General features: G+C 45.6%; 1 protein-coding gene across 2 annotated transcripts in view; it reads right to left on the bottom strand.

The window, feature by feature from the left end:
* Positions 1 to 23,592, bottom strand: part of Rreb1 (ras responsive element binding protein 1) — a 128,596-nt gene that overhangs the window by 61,831 nt on the left and 43,173 nt on the right. For both annotated transcript variants that reach the window (XM_059263157.1, XM_059263156.1), the window contains exons 2-3: positions 4,629 to 4,730; positions 281 to 386 (exon numbers count right to left, since the gene is read on the bottom strand). The gene's annotated coding sequence lies outside the window, so the exon portion shown is untranslated. The remainder of the gene's footprint in view (positions 1 to 280; positions 387 to 4,628; positions 4,731 to 23,592) is intronic.

Below are 23,592 nucleotides of genomic sequence, written 5' to 3' on the forward strand. Positions count from 1 at the left end.
TTTATAGAAAACTCAGGTTCCCTCTAACTTCATGGCTACAGTGCAGTGATTTAAAGGTGTGTGTGTGTGTGTGTGTGTGTGTGTGTGTGTGTGTGTGTGTGAGAGAGAGAGAGAGAGAGAGAGAGAGAGAGAGAGAGAGAGAATTCTAGAAGACAACCCTGCAAGAATTAAAACCAAATTTAAACAAGATTAAAAACCTTGTTTCTTAAAAAAAAAAAAAAAAAAGGAAGCAACCTATAACTCATCAAATGGAAGAAAGAAGGGCCGCCATTCTAATTACCTCCATTTCTGTCCCAAGTGACAGTCCCTTGTTATAGCTGTCATCCACATGAAGTAGGAAATGACTCTGTTGAGTCCTTTTCTTCTCTTGGTATCACTCCTTTACACTGGAAGAGAAACAGGGGACACTGGATTAGTTAATTCAGCAAGGAAAAGGACTCAGTACTGGCCGGGAGTAAACGGCACATGCTTGTGACCCTAAGACACAGAAAGCAGTGGTATGAGAATCTGAATTCAATGCTAGCCTGGGCTGCATAAGAGACTCTATCTCAAAAAAGAAAAAGAAATAGATTCAGTCTTTTCGCTTAGAAAGAAAAAAGAGGAACCATTTACTTGCTGTGACCTCAGGTCACTATCTCACAAAATACAAATGAGAGACAATTCTCTCAGCTTTTTCCTCCCCTCCACACCCCCCAACCCCCAAGACAAGGTTTCTCTGTGTAGCCCTGGCTGTCCTGGAACTCTCTCTGTAGATCAGGCTGGCCTCGAACTCAGAGATTTGCCTGCCTCTGCCTCCTGAGTGCTGGGATTAAAGGCATGTGGGGCCACACCTGGCCTATCAGCTTTTTCTTATAAACTGTGCGATGTGGTTCATCCTAATGTCCCTATACTATGCTGCCTCCCACACCCTCAACAGCCAAGGGATTTCCCAGTATTTTACTCTTTTGCAGCTACCATTTCACACCAATTTTTTTATACTGTACCCCATTTCTTCATAGATCCCCACCTGATCCACCTCATTTCTCATTTCCTAAGAGCTCAGAGTCTAGACAATATTAGGTCACATCTAGAAGACACCTGGGCAACAGGAAATGAATACCAAAAGGAAATCCATAGCCCAAGCCACATCAAAATCGACTTCATTCCTAAACTAGAAGAACATAGGTGATATATTCTTTTCATTTTTATCTGGTAAAATATTCTAGATCAGTGGTTCTCAACTCTCTTAATGCTTCAACCCTTTAATGCAGTTCCTCAGGTTGTGGTGACTCATAATCATAAAATTATTTTGTTGCTACTCATAACTGTAATTTTGCTACAGTTATGAATCATAATGTAAATATCTGGTATGCAGGTTATCTGATATGCGACCCCGGTAAAAGGGTCATTTGACCCCCAAAGGGGTTGTGCCGCACAGGTTGAGAACCACTATAAGTAGGTGAATACCTGCTAGTAATAACTGTTGGTATGCTAATGAAGCAGGAGCCTAAGGTCAAGGCCATCATCTCATTTCCAAACTGATGCTTGGGAAAAAAACATAAGTTTGTGATTCATTCCTTCAACTTTAAGGGGATGCAACAGTGGGTCCCACCCGCAAGAGCCACAGATGTACAGCCTTACAGAGCAGGAAAGGCCTGGGGATGGAATTTTGTAAAGAGATGCTTCTACCAGCTAAGTAGTATTAATCTAAAAATCCTGCCCCAAAGGCCAGAGAACCTCAGAAACAGAACTTTGAATGTCAAAAGATACAATATGGGAGCCACTCAGTAGTAGGGAACTTTTTTGGCATACATGGGACTTTGGATTCAATCCCTAGCACCTCCCCTCAAAAGACAAAATGTGCCTCACATGTTGTTATGATCTGATGTGTTCCCTCAAAAGTGTGCATTATGAACTTAATTCTCCAATTCACAGGCTAAAGAATGGTCTGGGGGGGGGCTTTTAGAACCTTACTGACATCCAGGGAGAAGGAGTGAGGAGACCAACTCTACCTCACCGAGGAATGACACAAAACTCAAACCTGAACTGCTGCCTCTTCATGCTAGCAGACCACAGAAGGTTATAAAAATTAATAGTGTTTGGCTGATTTGTTTTTGAGGAAAACCATGAAGACAAGAGTGCAGATTCAGAAGAGCGGACACACATACTTCTGTTTAAATAGATTGCTAACAAATATGTCATCAGTTCCTACTGTAACCAATCAGTATGTATAAACGTGCATTTGGCTCATAAATGAACTCATCTCTTTCTTTTAAAGATTCCACTCTGTATTTTTAATGTATAGAAAAGTTTAAGATCCTTGACTAGAAATCATCACTATACTTCTATTATTTCAGTAAAGAGAAAATGAATCTTTCTACCAATTATTACCGAGTTTAGATGATGAACTTTGGTTTTACCACTACTTTTGTTTTGGTGGGGGGAGATAGCCCATCTTCTTGTCTGTATTTAGACAAGGTCTCTCTACCTAGTTCTGGCTGTCCTAGAACTCTGTGTAGATCATGCTGGCCTCTAACTCAAGGGATTCCCAATGACTTGAACTCAAGAGTGCTGGGATTTCAGTTGTACACCACCACACCTGGCTTATTTATCTATTGTGTTTTTGTTGTTGTTGTTGTTGTTGTTTTGAGACAATCTTTCTGTTGTAGCCCAGGCTGGCCTCCTTCAGACTCCCTCTTACTGGGATATTTATCTGTCTTTCAAAGAAGTTATGCAAACCCTGGATTACATTTTTATTTCTGTTAAAAATGACCATATACAAACAGACAGGAGGAAGGTACAGCCTGGTGTGAAAGCATTTCTCACTTTACTGTTCTTTTGAGGAATCCTTACGGTCTGGATGAACAGTAAGCAGCAGTGAATATAAGCAGGAGGTTAGGTGGGGAAGCAAGCTTAGGCTTCGGTGCTAGGATTAAAGGTGTGCACCACCACACACCAGCCTTCTTAGGGCTGTGTTCCACCATGCCCACCTCAATAGGAAGTGACAAAACATATTCACTGGACAGAGGTAAACTATCGATAATCCCTGCCCCACAGTCATGACAGCCAAGAGGGATTCTTCCAAACTATCTTAAGTGTTTCAATACGGGCTGTCCATGCAGCAGGAGTGCCTAGAGCTAGCTACCTAGCACATTTTCCTACCTGGAAAGAAGAAAAGCCCTGCAGACATGTTTCCCACTCTCTCGGCAGGAAAACATTGGCTACATTTATTTCCTCCTTGGGGATAGAGTGTCAAGTGTGGCACTGAAAACCCCTCTGTTTGCTTCCTTTATGTGTTGCTGGGGTATAACTCCACGCCAGTTTAGTCTTGACTGAGTCTGGTACTGCAATTTCCCTGTGGGATCCTGGAACAGGGCAGAAGGAAAGACTGGTGCAAAACATCACTACTTGTTCTGCCTTAGGGCAAACAAACAAACAAACCCCAACATCCGTCTTTACATTAAGGCCGAAGTACAGGATAATTTAACCAGAAACAAACTGGCTAGTTCTAGTTGATCCTTTGTAACCACCCAGCAATACTGAACAATAACCATCTAAATGAAAACATTTAAACCTGTTGATACTCATGTTATGAAAGTCAAGTTTTCTCTTTGATTCTCCCACCCATTCTGGTCCCCACAGGGACGCCATTTCCCATGTATGCCCCACACACCCTGTGCCTTGAAGAGGATGCTAATGAGAGGATGCCCCATGCCTTAACACAAGTTCCAGGTCACAGAGAGAAGCCTGTGCTTACACCCGAGGGGCTGAAATCCCACACCATGTGAGGTTAAGCTGTCAGGAAAGATCCTCCTATCTACTGGCCTAAAAGATGGTTTTAATAGTTTAAGATCAATTTACAGTGTTTTTGTTTGCTTGCTTGTTTGTTTGTTTTTTAACCTAATAGTTACAGACCTAGAGAATTTCCATTCTCTCTCCCACACAGTTTCTTCTCCTATATGTTGCATCTAAGATCATTTAAGATTTAAAACAAAAATAAAAATGATCAACCTGCCAAGATGACTAAATGAGTAGTGATGATTGCTGCCAGCCTTTTTCAATCCCCAAGACCCACATTACAGAAGGAGTCAGCTGACACTCATAGGTGGTCCTCCGACCCCACCCCCCAACATACACACTTTAAAATCTTTAAAATAAAAATCACTGGCCCATGGTAATACGAACACCTGCAACTGGAATCAGAGAAGATCAGGACCCCAGATGAAGTCCCAAGTCCCAGAAGAGACTGACCAGCATCATCAGGCTGACTATTTCAGCTTTACCCTTCTAGTTTTGAATCTGTGGTTTGGATCTGAAGTGGGGTGGAAAGGAGAAAAAAGGAAGGAGGAGGAGGAGTGTCTGAAGTTTTGCTTCCTGAGATGCAAAACCCAGACATCCCGAGATTCCTCATCCCACACCAGAGACTTAATGGATGAAGAAGAACCAGCAAGTTGCAATTTTAACCTTACTTTGCCCTACACTTTGGGAAAAAGAAAATGGATGGGGTGCAGGAAAGAAGATAGGATAAGACAGGACACATGGACTTGGAAAAGAAGCAGGACAATTCAAGTGGAGGCTGGGAGAGGGAGAGCATAGAAGACTGACCAGTCATTACTGTGACTCAAAGAAGCCTATAAAGAGTAACTGACCTGTTGTCTTCTTTCTTCTGAGGAGCTGACACAGACTGGGCCCAAGTGTGGGCAGAGTCACACCTCACAGCCACCACTTCTGGAGCACAGAGTTGGAATGACCTGGTGGGGGGAAAAAGGTAACATTAGAAGGGTTTAAAAGAAGAAATAATTCTGCTTCTGTATCGTTTCCTCTACTCAGCACCACCATGATGAGGACAATTCCCATTCCCTATGTGCAACTGCAAGCAAACTGTTACTTGATTGCACCAGAATCCACTCAAGGGCTGCTGAAAATGAGTGTGTCTTCAACAGCCAGGCCCCCCATTACCTCTACCCAAAGTTCACCCACTAGTCCAGCAATTCTGAGGACAATGACACATGAGAACGCTCAGGCTGCTGGCTCTAGGTGGAGGTAATAATCCTGGGATAGGAGTACAGCTCAATGGCAGAGTACCTGCTTAGCATGTGTGAGGTCTTGGGTTTCATCTCTGCACCACAAAGAAAGACAAAAATGGCTGAATAGATATGGATGATCGTCCAGCATAGATGAAAAACAAAAGAGAGGTAGCACTTGGTGCTAATGGAAACAGGAGAGGAAGGAGAGCTGAAGAAAACAAGAAATGTGAAACTAACAGTGCCTTAAAGTAGAGATCACTGCAAATAAGCAAATATGGGGGCGTGGCTTAACATATTTCAAATAAGACCAAATGCATGGCCCTTCTCTTTCTACAGAAACACACACACACACACACACACACATCTCCACACATTCTCTTCAGGAATATGAGAGTGTCTGCTCTGGAGTTTCAGAGGCCTCAAAAGCACTGACCGACGGTTACGTCCGCTCCTCGATGCAGAGAAAGGTGGGATGCAGCACGTTCCAGAGCTACAACTCCGCTTCTTGCTCTCAACACAGCATCTCCCAGCTGAAGCGGAGTGCAAGCTTAAGCAGAATAAACCCTGGGGTATAGCTCAGAGGAGCAGCACCAGCTTAGCATACACAGGGGCTCTAGGTTCCATGTCCAGCACCACAAAGTGGGGGAAAAAATTCCCATATAAACAAGAATGTCAAGATGCAGTTGTTCGGCACATTTTCTCACTTTATCTTCTTTCAGAGCATCTGGAAACAAGCTGCGTAAGTGTGTCATATAGCGATCATCTCTATATAGCTATCATCTCTATATAGCTATCATCTCCCATCTTACATCTTGGAGGCATCTACAAACAGGCCCCAAGCACCTTGGGCAGGACTGGTCTACATGGATGCAAACGCTCCATCACCCTTTGCTGTCACAAGCACTTCCTGGGGTTTCTGACACCATGGTCCCCCAGCAGTTCTTCTGTTTACACTTCAGTGACTCCAGTCGCCATCTTTTATGTTATTCTCTTTACACTTGACATTTTTCTTCACTATTAATAGAAGATGCCTATCCAGGGAGAGCAGGGTAAGGATCTTTTATTGTTTTATGACCCATCTTAAAGAAAAGAAGTTGGGGTACACAGCTCAGCATCCTTTAAAATACAAATCAAAGGCTGGACATGGTAGCATACACAGAGGTGGGTCTGAGGCAGCCCAGCTAGGCTGCATAGTAAGAACCTATCTCAGATAAATAAATAAAAAATTCCCATCCAGTCTTTAAAAATGTCCTTGCAGAACATCCCTACCTATCTAATCTTATCACTTATCTAGGGAGAAATTAAACATTATTTTTTTAAAAGAAAAAAGTCTGAAGTACATAGCTCAGCGGTAAAGCATTGGTCTAGCATTCTCCCCCACCCCACCCCTAGATTTTGGTTTTTGCAGATTGTGTTTCTCTGTGTAGTTTTGGGCCTGTCTTGGATCTCGCTCTGAAGACCAGGCTGGCCTGGAACTCACAGAGATCCGCCTAGCTCTACCTCCCAAGTGCTGGGATTAAAGGTGTGCTCCATCACTGCCCAGCTGGTCTAGCATTTTTGAGGTCTCAGATTCATTCATTTCTTCCTCCTGTGCCACTCAGTGAGGGAGTGAGTGAGACTGAGAGAGAGAGAGAGAGAGAGAGAGAGAGAGAGAGAGAGAGAGAAACTTTCCCTGATTGTGTTCAGTTTTTGGATATAACTCTCATGCAAAGTATTTGTCTAACTTAGGCAAAGTATTTGTCTAACTTAGGCACCTGAGGCTCAGGGTTTAATGTCCATCACCGGGGGGAAAAAAAAGTAAGAGTACATGTACAGTTTTTAAAATGTAATGATAGATTCAGTAACAAAGAGTCTAGAAAGGAGCAGCCCCTCCTATTTTTCAAAAAACTGTCAAGGTCTCCAAACAAGTTAAGTGAACTAAAGCATGCTCCCAGGGTCAGAGGGTCTGGAATAACACATTTACAGAACCGAAAAATCCTATTAAGACTTAGACCCACTTCCTTCTCTCTCCATTAGACACTTAAAAAAGCAGTCCAGCCCAAATTGACTTCCCCCCACACACATAGAACCAAGGGGGAAGGATCCACTCAAAGCAAAGGGTCAGGCTGGATTTGATTCTCAAAACTGCATCCTCTATCTGACCTTGGATGCAAACCGATTTGGATCCTGATAATGCTAACAAGAGCTACCTCCCTGTTTGTTTTGAGTTCCACTAGGTCTCAGGGAGTCATAAAGCCTGGAGGACGGAAAAGTACAAGGCACGTCAAGATACCCCTCACCTCCATCACTACCACTTCAGGAAAAAAGGGTGTGTGTGGGGATTGTTGCTAGTTATGTCCAAGAAGAGAAAATGTGACAAGGACTGGCTACAGCATTTGAGGGCAGGTGTGGGGTGCTGACTATCTGGATTTTCCTTCCCAGAAGGCTTGTGCAAGTCCAAGAGGCAGGATATCTTAGAGAAGGCAGAGGCCCCTGGGAGGAGGAGGGGTGGGGAAGGCCAGCCCCACCTCCCACTCCCCAGATAAGGGACAATGCTATGCAAAGCCAGAAAGAGAAGATTAAGGAGGCTGTCTCCAGGTCCAGGGAGATAGCAACAGAGAGATGGAAGATAAAAAGCAAGGATGGTTTAGAAGTAAAGAGCGGCATCCCAGCTTCTGAAGATGAAATCTAAAATCTCTCCTCAGGTTCTCGGGAAATATGGAGTAAGTTGAGATGCTGAGGATGATGGCCGTTACAATACTTGACTGAAAAGGCTACAGCGTGAGCCCCTATAATGTCCAAAAATACATTGGATGGTTTGTGAGGGATGTATGAGGAGAGAGCTGACTTGACCAGTTCAGGCCAACCCAGAACAAGATACAAAGTAGAAGATATAAGAGTAGAAATTCAGCTATGAAACTGATTGAAGCACTTGACAAACTACAAAGACATCTAAAGGGTGGGCTAAGCTGGGGACAGAATCTAACCTGACTAGATATACCACCAAGTCCAAGCCTGCCCAGCCCCAAGCCCAAGGCAAACCCATATTTGCTAACCAGGATGGCCTTGTACGTGCCCTGAAGGCTGAGAGCGCTGGGATGGCGGCCCTCTGAATTCCAGGAAGTTGGTGTGTTTCTTGGCTTGGGGGCTAGGCTATGCTTTGGATAGGGTGGCAACCCATGAAAGTCACCAGGCCCCACCCCATTGGCACAGGCTTTAGTAAAATGAAGGCTAAAGCATGATGTAGCAGCACGATGTAGCAGCACCCAAGCCCGGCTCAACTGAGCACTATGAGGTGCCATAGTGCTGTATGTATTGCTTCCCCTTGAGTGAAGATGGGTTGCTAAGAGATGGAAACGAGCATGAAAGTAAAGGATGAGATGGCCATCCAGGGATGGAAGAAAGATGCATGATCTTTGTCTCTTCTCCCTCCTTTCTCTACAGGAAATGCTCACTCTAACTTGTCACTCAGAAGCTCTCCGTGAGAGCCCAAAGTTTGCTTTCTGTCCCGTCACCCACCAGTACCCATGGTCACCACTCTACTCAGTTTCTTGCCCCTAAGTGTGCATGACACCTCCTTCACTCTTGGGTTCTACCTCAAACTCACACCTCTGAGGGAGGGCCTAGCATCTCAGGGGACTTTATTCAACCCAGAGAACGAGCTCATGAAGGTCAACAACAAGGTCAAAACCCCAAGGATTTACATCAATGACCTTTCTGAGAGCCACTGGCCTATCAAAGTCCTGAACAAACACCAAAGCACTGAAGCAGAGCCTAAGAATCCAGTTCCAACTTTGCGTTGACTTCCTATAGCACAACAAAATACGAAAGGGGGAAAGGAAGTCATCTACACGGGCCTTGTTTCTAGGCTCCTCTGGAGAAATAACACATTAGATAGAAGCTTCAGACAGGGCGGGACTGGAGTGCAATGCATGGGCGGCCAGCAAATGGTGTTCTTCAGGCCTAGGCCACTCCTTGAGAACCCAGTTTCGTTGAGACTCTTGGAGGGCTTTGGCCAGGGTTTCTGTGGACCTGGACCTCCTCCCTTTGCCCTTTTCTCTGCCCCTCCTGGGCAGTCAGAAATGTGCAACAAAGGGTGGAGAGGAAGAGAGAAGAGTTAGAGAGCATGACTACTGCCTCCTACAGCCCTAGCATTAGCTCAGGATCTACTGAGGTGTGCCTCTTCATAGACACAGGACACAGGAGGGAGGAGGACGGGGAGAGTCGATGGGGAACACTCCTCGGGTAGCTCAGAGCACGTTTAGCATCCATGAGGCCCTGGGTTCTATCCCTAGCACCCTACAGATGAAAACAGAAACAAACAACAAAAGGTGAACAGCTGGAAAGAGGCAGAGGCTGCTGGACGCTGGGCTGGACCATCATCACCACAGCCGCCGCCAGCTCTTCTCCCTGCATCTCTGCTTCTTCAGAGGAAGGAGGTCAGCAGCACCTTCCCTGATCGCACGCTTCCCTGTACGCACACAGCACTGCGGAGAAGCTGACTCCACTCCTTGCGGCCCTCCTCCAGGGAACACATCTTACAGACAGGATCTAACAACTGCCAAATTCACAAGGCCAAGACGCAGCTGCCACCTGGCAGCCATTTGTCACCCAGCACCCTCCTCCCCTGGGAGGGGAACACGGGTGGCCCTTGGCACCAGGCTGTGAGAAGAACAAGTCCCTGGCCCTCTCCCCAGGCAGGCCAGACTTTTCCTAAACATTGTTTTTCTGCTCGGCCACTAGGTCCTGGTATTTCATCACTTTCTTTCCTAGCTTAGCAGAAGCCTCTACTTTACCAACAGCCGAAGGAAAAGGGGGTAAGAGGTCAAGGTGGTCTGCACCGCACAAGGAATGCCTGCCTGTGCAGACAGAAGAGCAAGAGTCCTTACCTACCCACAGTACATGGCCACATGGTTTAGGTTGGGGGCTAAGCTTGACTCCTACTGCACCCCACCTCCAGAGCAGTTCTGGCTTATCAGGTAAAAACAGGTACAGGAAAGGCTAGGCAAGGGCCTCTATAATATACCTGGGTTGTAGAATTTAAAACTGAAAAAGACAAGGCTATAAATCACAGAAAATAGGATTCAATTTAAGAGCATACCAGAAGCTTGCTTGTATTCAAGTACGTTACTTCCAGAGAATTGGGGGTATTTCCTGAGACATAAACTCTATGCCAGAAATGCAGCAAGCAGTTTATATGTATTTAATCCTCCTCCAAATCCTGCACAGCAACGACTCGTTATCTGATGGATGCTACACACTACTCTTAAGGGATGGGGACAGAACTACAATCTGGGTTTCTGTGGCTCCAAGATTCCTGTACCAATCAAGACACAGAAAAACCCTTCAATGGAAGGAAATGAGCAATGTAAAGGACTAGGAAACCAAGGCAGTGGAAAACCAAGAGCTAATGGAGCTGGAGAAGCTGAGAACATTTTCTGAAACACACAGTGCCGGCTGCAAATGCTGCAGGACTAGAAAGGATGCATGCATCCCACAGGTCCACCAGGACAAGCATGAGGAACGGCAGAAGACACAAAGAAACAGTGCTGGGACCCATGAATCTTTAAACCAGGGCTGTTTGTTTGTTTGTTTGTTGGGGTAGTATTTATTTCATTTTATGGTTCTCTGGGTAACAGTTCATCACTGAAGGAAATCAGGGCAGGAGCCTAAGAGCAGGAACTGAAGCAGACAGGTGGAGGAATGCTGCTTACTGCCTTGCTCTGGTTTGGCTTAAAACAAAACAAAAACAAAACATGTATTTATCGTGTGTGGAGGTCAGAGGTAACCTGTAGGAGTTGGCTCTCCTTCCATCCTGAGTTCCTGGAATCAAACTCAGGTTTACATGCTTGGTGGCAAGCACCTTTATTTGCTGGGCCTTTTTGCCAGCCTTCAACCAGAGCTTTGAAAGAAAACAGCGGTTGGCTGGAATGAGGCCCGGTAAGGTCTGTCATGAGCTTGCTTCTTCCGGGTGTATTCACACAGAATGGGTAAGCAACTAGACACCAAAGTATTAAGAAAATAATTTTAAAAAATTATCAGTCTGACCAGAGTAGTATATGACTCTTCTGGTTGACAGGCTGCATATTTCTGAGCCTCGGTTCTCCCATCTGAGAGTGAGGGAGGCTTATTCAAACACCGGGGAAATAGTCTGAGCTGCTGATGTGATGCTTCTTCACTCAGCATTCCCAGTTACCCTCTCCCCCCGTGCTAAGTCTACCTGGAGCTGCCTCCAGCTTCTCTTACTAGATTTGCAGAGTTCGGACACCAGCCCAATTTGATGAGCTTTGTTTAGGAAAAAAAAAAAAAAATCCCATTTCAGCCCCTAAGTGAGACAATTAAAAATACGTAAGTTGGCTTATCATCACAAATGCAATCCCACTGACAGCAGCAAACAGCAGAACAGCTGCTGACTCTTGCCATGCTGTATGGCAAGGAGGAAATAAAACCCACTCGGCTCTGTGCACTGCTGAAATAAATCCTGGTCAGCTCCACATTTGCTAAACCAAGGCGGTATACACTCCCGGCACCCATGAGGACGGGGCCACGGCTGCAGCTTCCTCCATTCCCCAACACACCTTTTCTCTTCCAACGGCAGCACCTGAACCTGGTGCTGCTCACAACCAGCAACTTGCCCTGTCCATTCTGGCAACTGGACTGCAGTGATCTGACTCTTCTGGGCACTTCTGTGAACTAGAACTAAGTATCCTATTACAGCTTGTGGGAAAGCTGGGGTAAAGTTCAGGAGCAGTTTGCAGAGTTTGGGGCCATATTCTTCCACCCTTTCATGGATCCTGAGGTCTCAGGCTGGCTTTTCTGATACGCTAGGGAAAGGGCACAGCAGAATCAGGAATTTCGGCTCTTCCCTGAGGAGGAGCCCAGTGCAAGAACCCCAGGGCAGGTGATCAACCTCAGATTAGACGGGACTGCACATTCCCAGAATTCAGGGCAGGTACAGGATGACTCTCCTAGGAAAACCAAAGTGATTTTGTGGAAGATAAAACTACTGTTGGAATTGCTCCTCTCCTGGCTGCTTCTAGAAGGCACTGGAAGGGGGAGATTCACATCTTTCATTTGCCCACTGGAAAAGTGGTCAGCTGTGGTCAAAATTTCACAGTGGGTAATCAGACATTACCAACTGTCAGCTGAGAATGAGTGTACTGGGGACGTGATGTGCTCCCAGGGACCCGATGGGCTGCCCTCCTCGAACGGAACAGATGGTCGTTGTCCCCGCCACCCACCCGCCCATCTCCCCAATTCTCCCTCTAAGAAAAGAATTCACCACTGCACATGTGAAGGCACCCACATACTCTGAGATATAAGTGGTTGATGAATGTTTATACACAGTACAAACCAAAAAATCACCGGCAAGCAAATGGTTTTTCCTAAACAGTGAGTCAGATGTGACTACTATGGTGCAAGACATGTCCCTCCTAAGAGACCCTGTGTCAGGAAATCATGGCATATTCTGAGTACCAACAGGCTCGTCCAGCCCAGCATATGTCCAGGCTTGGGGGGAGTAATGCAGTACTAAAAGAAGTCTGAGGTTCTGGTCCTGACTACCCTGGCCTTGACCGCTGGGAGGGTGATTAGCTCATCAACTGCACTGCCAAGGGTGTGGCGTGCAGGGTTAGGTTTTGGTTGTACTGCTGTGAAGGGTTGCTCTCCACTCCTGGGCAACTCTGAAAGAAACCTGTGTCCCCAAGGTACACAGGTTCATTTGCTTTAGGTTCATCCCCTACCAGGTGCTGAACACCCACAGGCTTCCAAATGTCGGTTCAGATCTTACAAGCCCCACCCTAAACAGACAGCTCCTTTACAAAGAACTGAATTCCCACCAAGGGTTACAAAGTATACAAAGAAAACGAAAGGGGAAGATAACCGAGAGAGACGGGTCCTTTCCTTGAACTCCCTTCTCGTATCTAAGTCACCACTTGGCCAACACTGAACCCACAGGGATGCCCTGCCCCCAGACCCAGGAGGGTCCCAGACATCTGGGACATGGCTGGACGGCTGGACAATTCCAAGAGACAGATACCTGAGCACACAGATTTGGATAACCAAGCTAATGTCTATTTACATAAGCAGGAAGTGATTTACACATTCTCAATCAAAAACACAAGGAACAGCTTTCTCGTCAATGGAACGCAGTCCTGCATTTCAGGTAGTCATTTGAAACACAATCATAAACCAAGCATGTGACAAAGGCACTCCAGATGTTCAAAGAGAACATCCCTACTCTCTTTATCTTCCTCTCACAGTTTGCCATCCAGTGATAGGAGGGGCCAAGCCTCTAACAGTCCATATTTTTATCTCCTACTGACCACTCAAAGCCAAGGGCTGGACTTCCTCCCGCTAGCCTGGAGGGGTTGTTTGACTTGTTTTAAATACTTGCCTCTGCTGCCTGTCCCAATGCCTAAGCAACACCTACCCAAAATCCACTGCAGCAACAAACTTAACAACCTTGCAGTGCAATAGAGTAGAACACTTAAAATTGTTTTTACATTTTAACTTATTTTGTGGGCATATGTGTCACACGCGTACCCATGGCACATGTGTGGAGGTCAGAGAACATCCTGGATTCTCTCCTTCCACTATGTGAGTGCTGGAGATAAAACTGAGGCCACTAGGCTTGGTGGCAGGAGCCTTTACCACTGAGTTATCTCACCTGCCTGAGCCTTGGTGTGGGAGAGGCCTGACATGGCCCAGAAAAGGACATGCTGTCTGGGGTCACTTAAGCATCTACAGCAAACACAACAGCTGTCTTCATCAAAGTGTACAAACTGTAACAAGAGCTAGAATAATGCACAGCTTACTCTTTTTTTTTTTAAAGAAAGGATCTTACTATGCAAACCAGGTTGTCCTTGAACTCATGATCCTCCTGCCTCAGCCTTCTGGGTATTGGGATTACAGGTGTAAGCCGCAATTCCCATCCGCTATTCCCATCTACATACATTACGATTCTTACCTTAAGTCATACGTGCTACTTACTATTCCTTAGCCACCGGAAGCAAGAGCACATGCTTGTGTGTACCCTCAATGGAGAGTAGTGCACTGGCTCCCTTGTCAATCAGCCCGCCCAGCCCTAAGCACTCAACTGTTGCAGTGCCTGGGAGGTCTACAGTTCAGTCTCCAAAGCACCCCTGTCTGCTTAGCCCAAGATCTGGATAACAGCAGCAAAGGTCACTTCTTTGTGCACCATCGAGGCACCTGTGAAAGCTGTGTTTGTTACTTACGTGTGCACCGATGGGCCAGAGAGAATTCACCCACAGCACAGCAGCCACTGCCCACCATTTTCTGGTTTAGAAAATGATAAAAATCAAGATGCTAACTGCCACCTTTCTGGTTGTATGAAGATCCTCTCCATAATCAAAGAAGGGATACTTCCTTGTCTAAACACCTGTAGCTTCTCACAACTTCACAGACAAGAGAGCTGAGTGGGAGAGGAGACAGGGGTAGGGATGGTAAATCAGGCCAGAGGCAATCGACAAACTAGGCTATTTTCAGGTTGAGTCCCCAACACCACTTTCAAGGCCACCACCCCAGAGCACAGACAGTATTTCTTCAAGCCACTCCACCAGGGGAGCTGTGCTATTCCATCGTAGCCTAGAACTGCTGTCCGTGAGGCCTCCATCCCACAGCCACAGGACGTGAAAGAACAGGAGCCAGATAACTGGTTCAGACCCACCAGCAAACAGCTGCAACATCCTCAAGCTCCCCCTTCCCCCCCCCCCCCAGCCATGCAGTCAGGAACAACCTGTACAGACAAAGAAAACTTGCAAAACAATGGTATCTACAGTACTCATTGAGTACACCTGAGGAAAACTTCAAAGCTCTTAAAGATGCTTCATTACAATTCGGGGTGGGGTGGGGTGGGGAGAGGAAGCAAACCAGCAGTCCACTAGACCCAGGCACATACATACTTCTGTAGGAGTCAACATAGAATTCAAGTGAACAGCGGTCGCTTAACCGGATTGGAGTTGTAAGCACACTTCCACAGGTATGTTAGAAGCTGCTCATATCTTGACATTATCCCAATGAGAAGTACAATATTTTTTAAAGGAAACAATTTAGTTCTACCTATCTTATGTGGAAATGGTAAAAATAGTGTGTTTTACTAGTTCTAACCCAAATTCATAGTCAATCACCTCAGGCAAAGAAAGTTCCTGAAGATGCGCTGCACTGTTTCTGTGCTCTGGGTGGGAGGAGAACTGGAGCCTGCCATGTGCAGACTCTACGGCCCACTGAGGCTCCAGCTATCAGAGACACCAGGAAGCGAAAGAGCCCCTGGCTCGCAGGCTGGGAAGACAGAGCAAATACAAAGAGTAAAATTCCAACCCAAGGGAAAGTGGCCCATGAGCCAAACTGCTTTAAAGCTGTGGGGCTCACCAGAGGTGCGGAACTGGAGGGCAGGAGGGCAAAGGCAAACCTCAACTTGAAGTCAAGGACCCAGCTTTTGGCCAAATGTTAGCAACAAGAACACAATGTGGAGAAAGCATGGGTTCCTAACGAAGGGACCATGCTTTTCACCCTTCTCTAGGGAGATGCTGAAGCCCATGGTTTGTGTGCATTTATTTATTTAATTACTTTTGCCTTAAGGTTGAAAAGCTCTCCTTAAAATGAGGTCAGGACATGAAGTGACGGAGAGACTGTGTTCTCATGCCCTTACTTGGCAGAAGAAGTTACTACCACCACCACTCCATCCCCACCTCCCATCTAACTACAAACCTTTTGCTTTGTTTCTGACCCATGAAAAAAGCTCCTCTGGGAGTCCTCAGAGCATACAGCACATTGTGAGAAAGGAGGGAGAGTGGAGTAGGGGAAATGGCAAAGAGAGGGCTGGCAGAATGACTCTGGGGTCAAGGTTCCATCTGGGAAGGGATGAACTTTAGCCTGACACTGTGGAAACCCACTGTCGGGCGTTTTTTTTTTTTTTTTTTGGGGGGGGGGCTAGGATGAACTAATCATATCCATATTTATCCATATTTTAAAAAAGCGTTTGGCAGTAGTTTTTTTTTTTTTTTTTTTTTTTTTTTAAAGGGGATAATTAGAGGCACGTAACCCCAGTTAGGAAGCAACTTGGACAGTTTAAAGGACAGACATGAAGAGGTACTGGGGGGGGGGGGGGGCATGGAGCATCACAAAGGAGATCTGAGAGGAGGTCTTTGTGGCCAGGGCAATGTTCAGAATGATCCTGGGCTGCCTGCCTCAGGTAATACAGCGGATGACAAAGCAGTTAGCAGATGGAGGGAATTCCTCCAGCAGGAGGGAATATGGGCCATACAATGGAATGAGACTGATTACGGAACAGCAGAATAAAGAAAGTCTCGGGTCCTCAGGCATGGCAAGAGGCTCCTTTGCCCGCTAAGCCAGCTCTCTAACTTTTAAAAAGTTTTATGTGAGTCTACTTTAAATGACTAGTCATGACCAGAGGCTATAGCATTGGATAGGGCAGGTCTATAGTGCTTTTTTCTAGTATTCTTGGGTTACTACATTGTAGTCCTTTGTTTTTAAGCCCCAAGGCAGGAATAAAAATAGTCTAGTAAGAGGACGTAGTTCACAGATGTAACTTACTTTGCTTACTATTTATGAGTTTCAGTATATAGAGAGAAACAGCCCATGAAACCAACAAGACAGGGGCATCTCCTAAGCAGGCAAATGAGTCAATCCCACCTTACTCATCTACACAGTTCCTGCTCAAAACAGTCCTGTCCCAAACAAAAAAAAAAGTGCCCGAAACATCGGGAGAATGTTTATAAATCTAGGTCCCTTTTAAATGCAGTTTGGGAGTAGAGGAAGGTATAGCTTGGTGCTAAGAGTGTTGGCCAAGCATGCCTGAGGCCCTGGGCTTAAGCTAGTCTAAAATGAGGATAATACCTCACTAACTGTATAGTATTTACAATTACTGTGGGGGCTAGTGAGACGGGGCTCAGTGGGTAAAGGTACTTGCCACCAAGCCTGAAAACCTGAGTTTGATTCCCAGGATCCACATGGCAGAGAGAAGAAACTTTTATCCTATCTAGGGGCTGGAGAGATGGTTCAGCTGTTAGGAGCACTTGCTGCTCTGGCAGAAGACTCAGGTTTGGTTCCTAGCACCCACATGGTGCCTCACAACTATTGACAACTCCAGTTCAAGGGGATCCAGTATCTTCTTCTGGCCTCTGATAACAAGCACACATGAGGTCCACATACAGGCAAAACACTCATACACATAAAACTAAAATTTCTTAAAACAAACAAACAAAAAATGCCAGGCTTGGTGGCACACACCTTTAATCCCAGCACTCATGGGAGGCAGAAGCAGGTGGATCTCTGAGTTTGTGGCCAGCTTGGTCTACAGAGTGAGTTCCAGGACAGCTAGGGATACATAGAGAAACTCCATCTCAAAAAAAAAACAAAAACAAAAAAGATAGCACACACATGCCCATACACATAAATACACAAATATATAAGCTAAAAATTAAAACAAACAAGATAAAAATTTAAAATATACAGTGGGACATGGGGGCATGTGCTGAGACAGCAGGGACCCCAGTTCAAGGCCAGCCGAGGATACACAGTGAGTTTTACAGCAGCCTGGCTATGTCACACAGCAGGACCTTTTTGTCTCCTATTGTTAGTTTCCTCCCCTGTGCTAGGGATGAAACACAGTGTATTCCATCTACTACCCGTCACCCAAGGCTTGTCCACCCCTACCCTACCACTTTCAGGCAGGAAGCCACAGTAAGTGACAGCAGTGGCATGGACAGAACTTCTAACCTTCCCTTTTATTGTGAAGATAAAATGTAGAATTTAGTGAGCTACCATCACAACACATAACAATAACTCAATACCCACTGGTCAAATCAGTTTCTAAAACCTCCTGAAGCCTACTTCCCAAACACGGCTCTTTTTCCTACAAAGGAAGGGGGAAATGGTAAGATCTGGCCCTTTATTCAGGTTTGTCCACATCCCATTTATTCCAAGAGTCCAGAATGTTTGGTAATTGTTAGAGGAAAACGTTCAGCCTATATATTGTGGCCATCTCTAAAGGTGCTCCCAGAAAGCCTTAGGGGATGTGTGAATATGCCCCACACAGTCAACTCCTGGGAATTTCACGTCACAGACTAGGTCGTCTTATTGGACATGTTTGTTTTGTAACTAACAAAAGGTTATGAAGGCCTTTGCCATTGAAACCATGAATTAAAGCTGGGGTGCCCTAAAGTTGTCCCCTTTAGACTGCAATGCATAAACAGCCTACACAAAAGAGTAAGAATCATGAGGAAATGGGAATGTGACTCTGATTAGTAGGCATTGGGTGCTGAGCTAGCTTCGTCCTTATTCTTGCATACATCCTTGGAAGATGAGAAAACTAACGTTTTGTTTTGTTTTTTTCCTTGCTTCAAGCTGACAAAGAGTTTTTAAAAAGAAACCTGTATTGGCATGGTGGTGCACGCCTTTAATCCCAACATTTGGAGGTAGAGGCAGGTAGATCTCTATAAACTTGAGGCCAGCCTGGTTTACAAGTTCCAGACTGGGCAAGTTCCAGGCAGGGCTACACAGTGAGACCCTGTTTCACAACTCCTCTTCCAAAATACCTTAAGAACAACAAACAGGATTTGCACTCTGGCTTCCAAAGTTGTGAGAATAAAATACTCCTAAGGCCTCAAATATTACTTATATTTATGTATATGTATATATGTATTTTGATAGGGTCCCACTGTGTGGTCCTAACTAACTTGGAACTCACTAGTCAGGTTAGCCTTGAACTCATAGTGATCCACTTGCCTCTGCCCTCCAGTACTGGAATTAAAGGAATATACCACTATACCTGGTAAATATTTCTTATGATAAAAATGCTACCCCCTACCCACCCACAACCACACAAACAAAATCCACTACTAGGCCAAGAGAGGGGAACTACTCACGAACTTCCCACCCAGAGGGCAGAAGAAGCAGGTCCTCCCGTCTATCAGAAGACAGGTGTGTGCAGGGGAAAGGGTATGGGAGTGGCAAAACCATGGGGGAGCTGATACTCCAGCACCAGGTGCTGCTGAAGGCCAAGGTATGATTACAGAGGGTGTGTGGGGGCAAATTATGGGGAACTGGGAAAGCTGGGTTTGGGATAGTAAGGGGTATAGGTTCAGAGTAGTCTGGGAAGATGATGTAAGAGTTCAGAAAACCTGTTGGAACATGGTGACTGGGGGAGGGGGTGACTAGAAAGGGAACAAAGGGAACAGGGAAGGTAAACCAGAACAACTTTCAAAGAAGGCAGACAGGCAGGAGAAACAACAGCCAAAGGCAAGTGGCCCGGGGTACGAGGAACGGTGATCCAGAAGGAAAAAGTTTCAGACGCCGTATGACAGAGCTGGGCTACATTTTATTCTAGAGACTCTGGGTGTGACACAATGCAGAGGCCTGCCCAGAAGGTGGTGGCAGTGTAGAAGTGGTAAGGGAGGGAGCTTGAAATAGGGAACTGAAGAGACACTCCCTGCCTCAAAGCATAATAGATCCCGTTTATCAGAATAAGATAGAGTGGAATCCCAGAGGGTCCAAAAAGGCTCCTTTGCTGGAGGGTCTTCATCATTAGCACACAGTAGGAATTCAAATATTGGACTGGATTGGTAATCTCCAGAAAACAGGCAATTCGTCCTAGCTGTGAGTCAGAAGAAGAAAATAGGGCAAGTGCTGGTTTAATGAACAAAGGAACCCAGACAGCAGGCAGGAGACGGCCCAATAGCTGTCAGAGATAAACAGAACCCCCCCATGTCCACTCCCCCCACCCCCCACCCCCTGCACCAGCCCAACAGCCAAGGAAGATGAAGCTGAACAGAGGGACGCCTCAGTTTAAGTCTTTACAGTACATGACCTCAAGGTACTCACCATCAGTCATGAGCCTGATGGGTGGCTCATGTCTACAATCTCAGTATTTCCAAGATAGACAAGAAGATGGAGAAAGTTCAAGGTCATCCTCTGCCACACAGAGAATACAAGCCGAGACTATGAGTCTATCTCAAAACACACACCCTCACACATGCACATCCCAGACGTGTCTATAATCTGTAATCCTGGCAGCACTGAATTGTGAGTTCCAGGCCAGACAGAGCTACAAAGTTAGACTCTGTATCTCAAAAAGAAAAAACAAAAACAAAAACAAAACAACACATTCTCCCTCTCTCTCTCTCTCTCTCTCTCTCTCTCTCTCTCACACACACACACACACACACACACACACACACACACACACACACGGTCCCAAGAGCAGTGAAATAAGGCTCTGTCTCAAAAACACCACACACACACACACACACACACACACACACACACACACACACACACACGGTCCCAAGAGCAGTGAAATGGCACGTCTGGAAGGCCCTCCTTCTACTCAGGGAGTCTATGGCACCCTGTTCCCCACACCTGATGGGTGGCAGAGGAAAAAGAAAAATGTGTTATTTCAAACACTGCATCTTATACTCCAGTAGTTAGAGGCAAGCCTGTTACTTTTCTTCCAGCTGATACCCAATCCAGTCATGTAGCTATTCTCCTAAATATAAACTAGTAGATTCCATGCACAAATACCAAGAGCACCAGGTCTCCCAGAGAGGAGAAAACACCTTCCAAATTCTCAACCCAAATCCTTTCACATTTTCTTTCTGGGCTGAACTCTGCAGCTCTAACAGAGATTCCACACAGTGTAAATGCGGGCTGATGACACAAGACAGGGTCTCACTATGTACTCCGAGCTGGCCTGAAATGCAGAGTTGTCCCTGCCAAGGCCTCAAGTGCTGGAATTAAATCCAGGGGCCACCATACCCAGCAAAAAGAAGCACAAGGCCCACCAAGAGCATTGTGATCTGGGCAGTTCTCAAGGTGTAGCCAAGCCTGGACCAATCTGTGAGTCAATGAGTGTGAACTCAGTTGTTCTTTTTTACGTTAGTTCTTTTGTTTAGATTTACTCAAGACTTCTTTCAATTATCTACGCCATCACTGGAGGACCTAAGCAAACCAAACCATTTAAACTGAGGAAGGAGAGGGAAGTAGATGGATGGAGCTTTGAAACAATTTATGCAAATAATCTCCTCCTCCTCCCTACCTCTGCTCTTCCCCATCTCTATTCAATTACTAGATGAGCAACTGTTACTCAATTCCTAGACTTCAGTCTAAATGCTAAAACCTCAGTTGAGCCCTAGCTTGCAGAAACTAAAAATTTCGGCAATTTGGGAATGAAATATTATGTTCAGACCATACAAAGCACAGCAGTTGTTCCCAGCCAACATGAAACCTGAAAGAGGCGATGCTATCTTTATCCTCCACCTAGAGTCAAAGTCAGTACACTGTCCTCGGCAGCACTGCCAAGGAGCCATCTCATCTGCAGTCTGCTGAGTACAGGGGACAAAGCAGGGAGAAAGTACGGGGGCCAGCAAGGGACACCTAACAGCAAGAGCTATCAGAGCTACCTGGAAGAAAATGGCCTTGATCATCACGTTTTATTATTTTAAAAATGTGTTTATTTTTATAATATATACTATATGGCACACATGTTGTAATGTATACATAATATATTTATATGTACTATTATGTATATATTATAAAATCTACACACATATAATATGGGTCTGCATGTGTGTGTACTATGTCCATGTGTAGTGCCTGAGGAGGCCAGAAGAAGGCACTGGATCTAGGAGAACTGGAGTTTCCAGAAGATCATGAGCTACCACGTGGGTAACTGGGAACCGGACCTGGGTTCTCTGGAAGAGCAGCCAATGCTCTTAAACTGCTGAACCATCTCTCTAGGCCCCGTCACAAATTTTAAAGGATGTAAGGAAATCAGCCATTCTTTTGTTTGTTTGTTTGTTTTTTCGAGACAGGGTTTCTCTGTGTAGTTTTGGTGCCTGTCCTGGAACTTGCTCTATAGCATAGGCTGACCTCGAACTCACAGAGATCCGCCTAGAGGCGTGCACCACCACCGCCCCGCTGAAATAAGCAATTCTTAATGTCATTTGGAAACAAAAAATTTTCATCAGCTAAATGCTAATATGCTAAAATGCTAATAACTAGATCCCCTCCATGTAATGTAACTCCTTCCACAAGCCTTCTCAAGTGGAAGGCTGAGAACCATTTTACCCCAGCTCTTGGAAGGAAAACCACATTTTCTCTATTAACACCGAAGACTCAACCTAAACCTTTAAACTGTCTCATGGAATCCAGCTTCGCAGAGCCATCTCAGAGAGGTCCAAGAGATGAAAGGCCAGAGAAGAATCAAAAGGGAAGGTGATGAGAACGGGCCCTCCTCCCTCCCAAGCCAGGAGATTGCACATAGGTTAACTGAAGAAAATGTTCTTGTAATGTGACTGGACTACCTCACTCCGAGAAACCACTTCCCACTAATTCTTTGGTTCTGCCCCTAACAACCTTATTCTGCTTATTGTTCAGTTTTAAATGACTGAGCAACTGCAGCCTAGCCATGCACCTCCATGATTGGCCAACACTGTCAGTAGGCCACCACACATGTAAACCACCAACGCACGAAGCTCATGGGAAGGGGGCTTAACTTAAAATGTGAACTGTCACTGTCATACCACACTTCCTGCTATTTCTCAGATTGTCTCCATCCAAGAAAAGGTGAAAAATTACGATAGGGCCTGGTAAACTGTCCCCCTAAAGATCGGCGAGCACACATACTATGGTTAGGGAGCGGATTTGGGAGCCATTCTCTGAGCCTGGATTCAATTCTTGCATCTAGCACTTGCATCCTGACCTTGTGACACCAAGCTCTGTGCCTCGGTTTCCTCAGCTAAAAGACGAAGACAGTAACAACAGCTACATGATGTGGTTGCTGTGGGCAACAGGAGTACATTTGTTGGGTGCTTAGAGACTGGGACACACAGTGAAATCCCTCTGATGCTTGCTGTCGTCATATTTGTGATTCAGATGTTTCCTGGACATTCACACTAGTAAGTGCTTGTCAGTACTTTAGGCTTAATTCCTCAATCATAAATCCAACTAGTGCTAAAATTTCAATTAAGTCATTCTTAATCTTTACCAATACCTCAAAAATTCAGTATAACAGCTTCCCAGGGCCCCACTGAAGTTCCTTTTTTTTGCTTATGGTGCTAATTATCAATCAAAGAACCTAGGGCCTAGCACATAAAAGCAAACACGCCACCGTGGAGCAAGCCAGCCCTCCAGTTTCTGATGAAACCTAAGAGAAGCTTAATCGTGGGTACCAACAAATTCCAAGGTGACACTTATGCAGCTTATTTGGGGGAACCACACTCTTGAGCATCACTGTGAAGAACAGTTAGCTCATGGCTAGGCTTTAGGCCCAAGTCTTCATTTTTTTATGTTCAAAGTAAACCCTCAGGAGAAGGAATGATAAAGGAGACAAAGCAGGTGGCTCACTAGTTAGAGAATGACGGACTACCTTTGCGTTCAGGCAGGTCACACTGCCGGTTAGGGCCAACAGGCTGTGAACACAAGTGATGCGTGTCACTACAGGCTGGAGCATTTAAAAGCTGCCCACGTGACCTGCTAGCTCTCTTTTCTTGCTGCCATACGACCACCTCAGCCTGGATCCTTGAATCACAACATGGGATGGAGCTAGACTAATGAGTTGTAACTCTTT

The sequence above is a fragment of the Peromyscus eremicus genome, chromosome 5 (genome assembly GCF_949786415.1).
Source record: "Peromyscus eremicus chromosome 5, PerEre_H2_v1, whole genome shotgun sequence".
Classification (NCBI taxonomy): Eukaryota; Metazoa; Chordata; class Mammalia; order Rodentia; family Cricetidae; genus Peromyscus; species Peromyscus eremicus.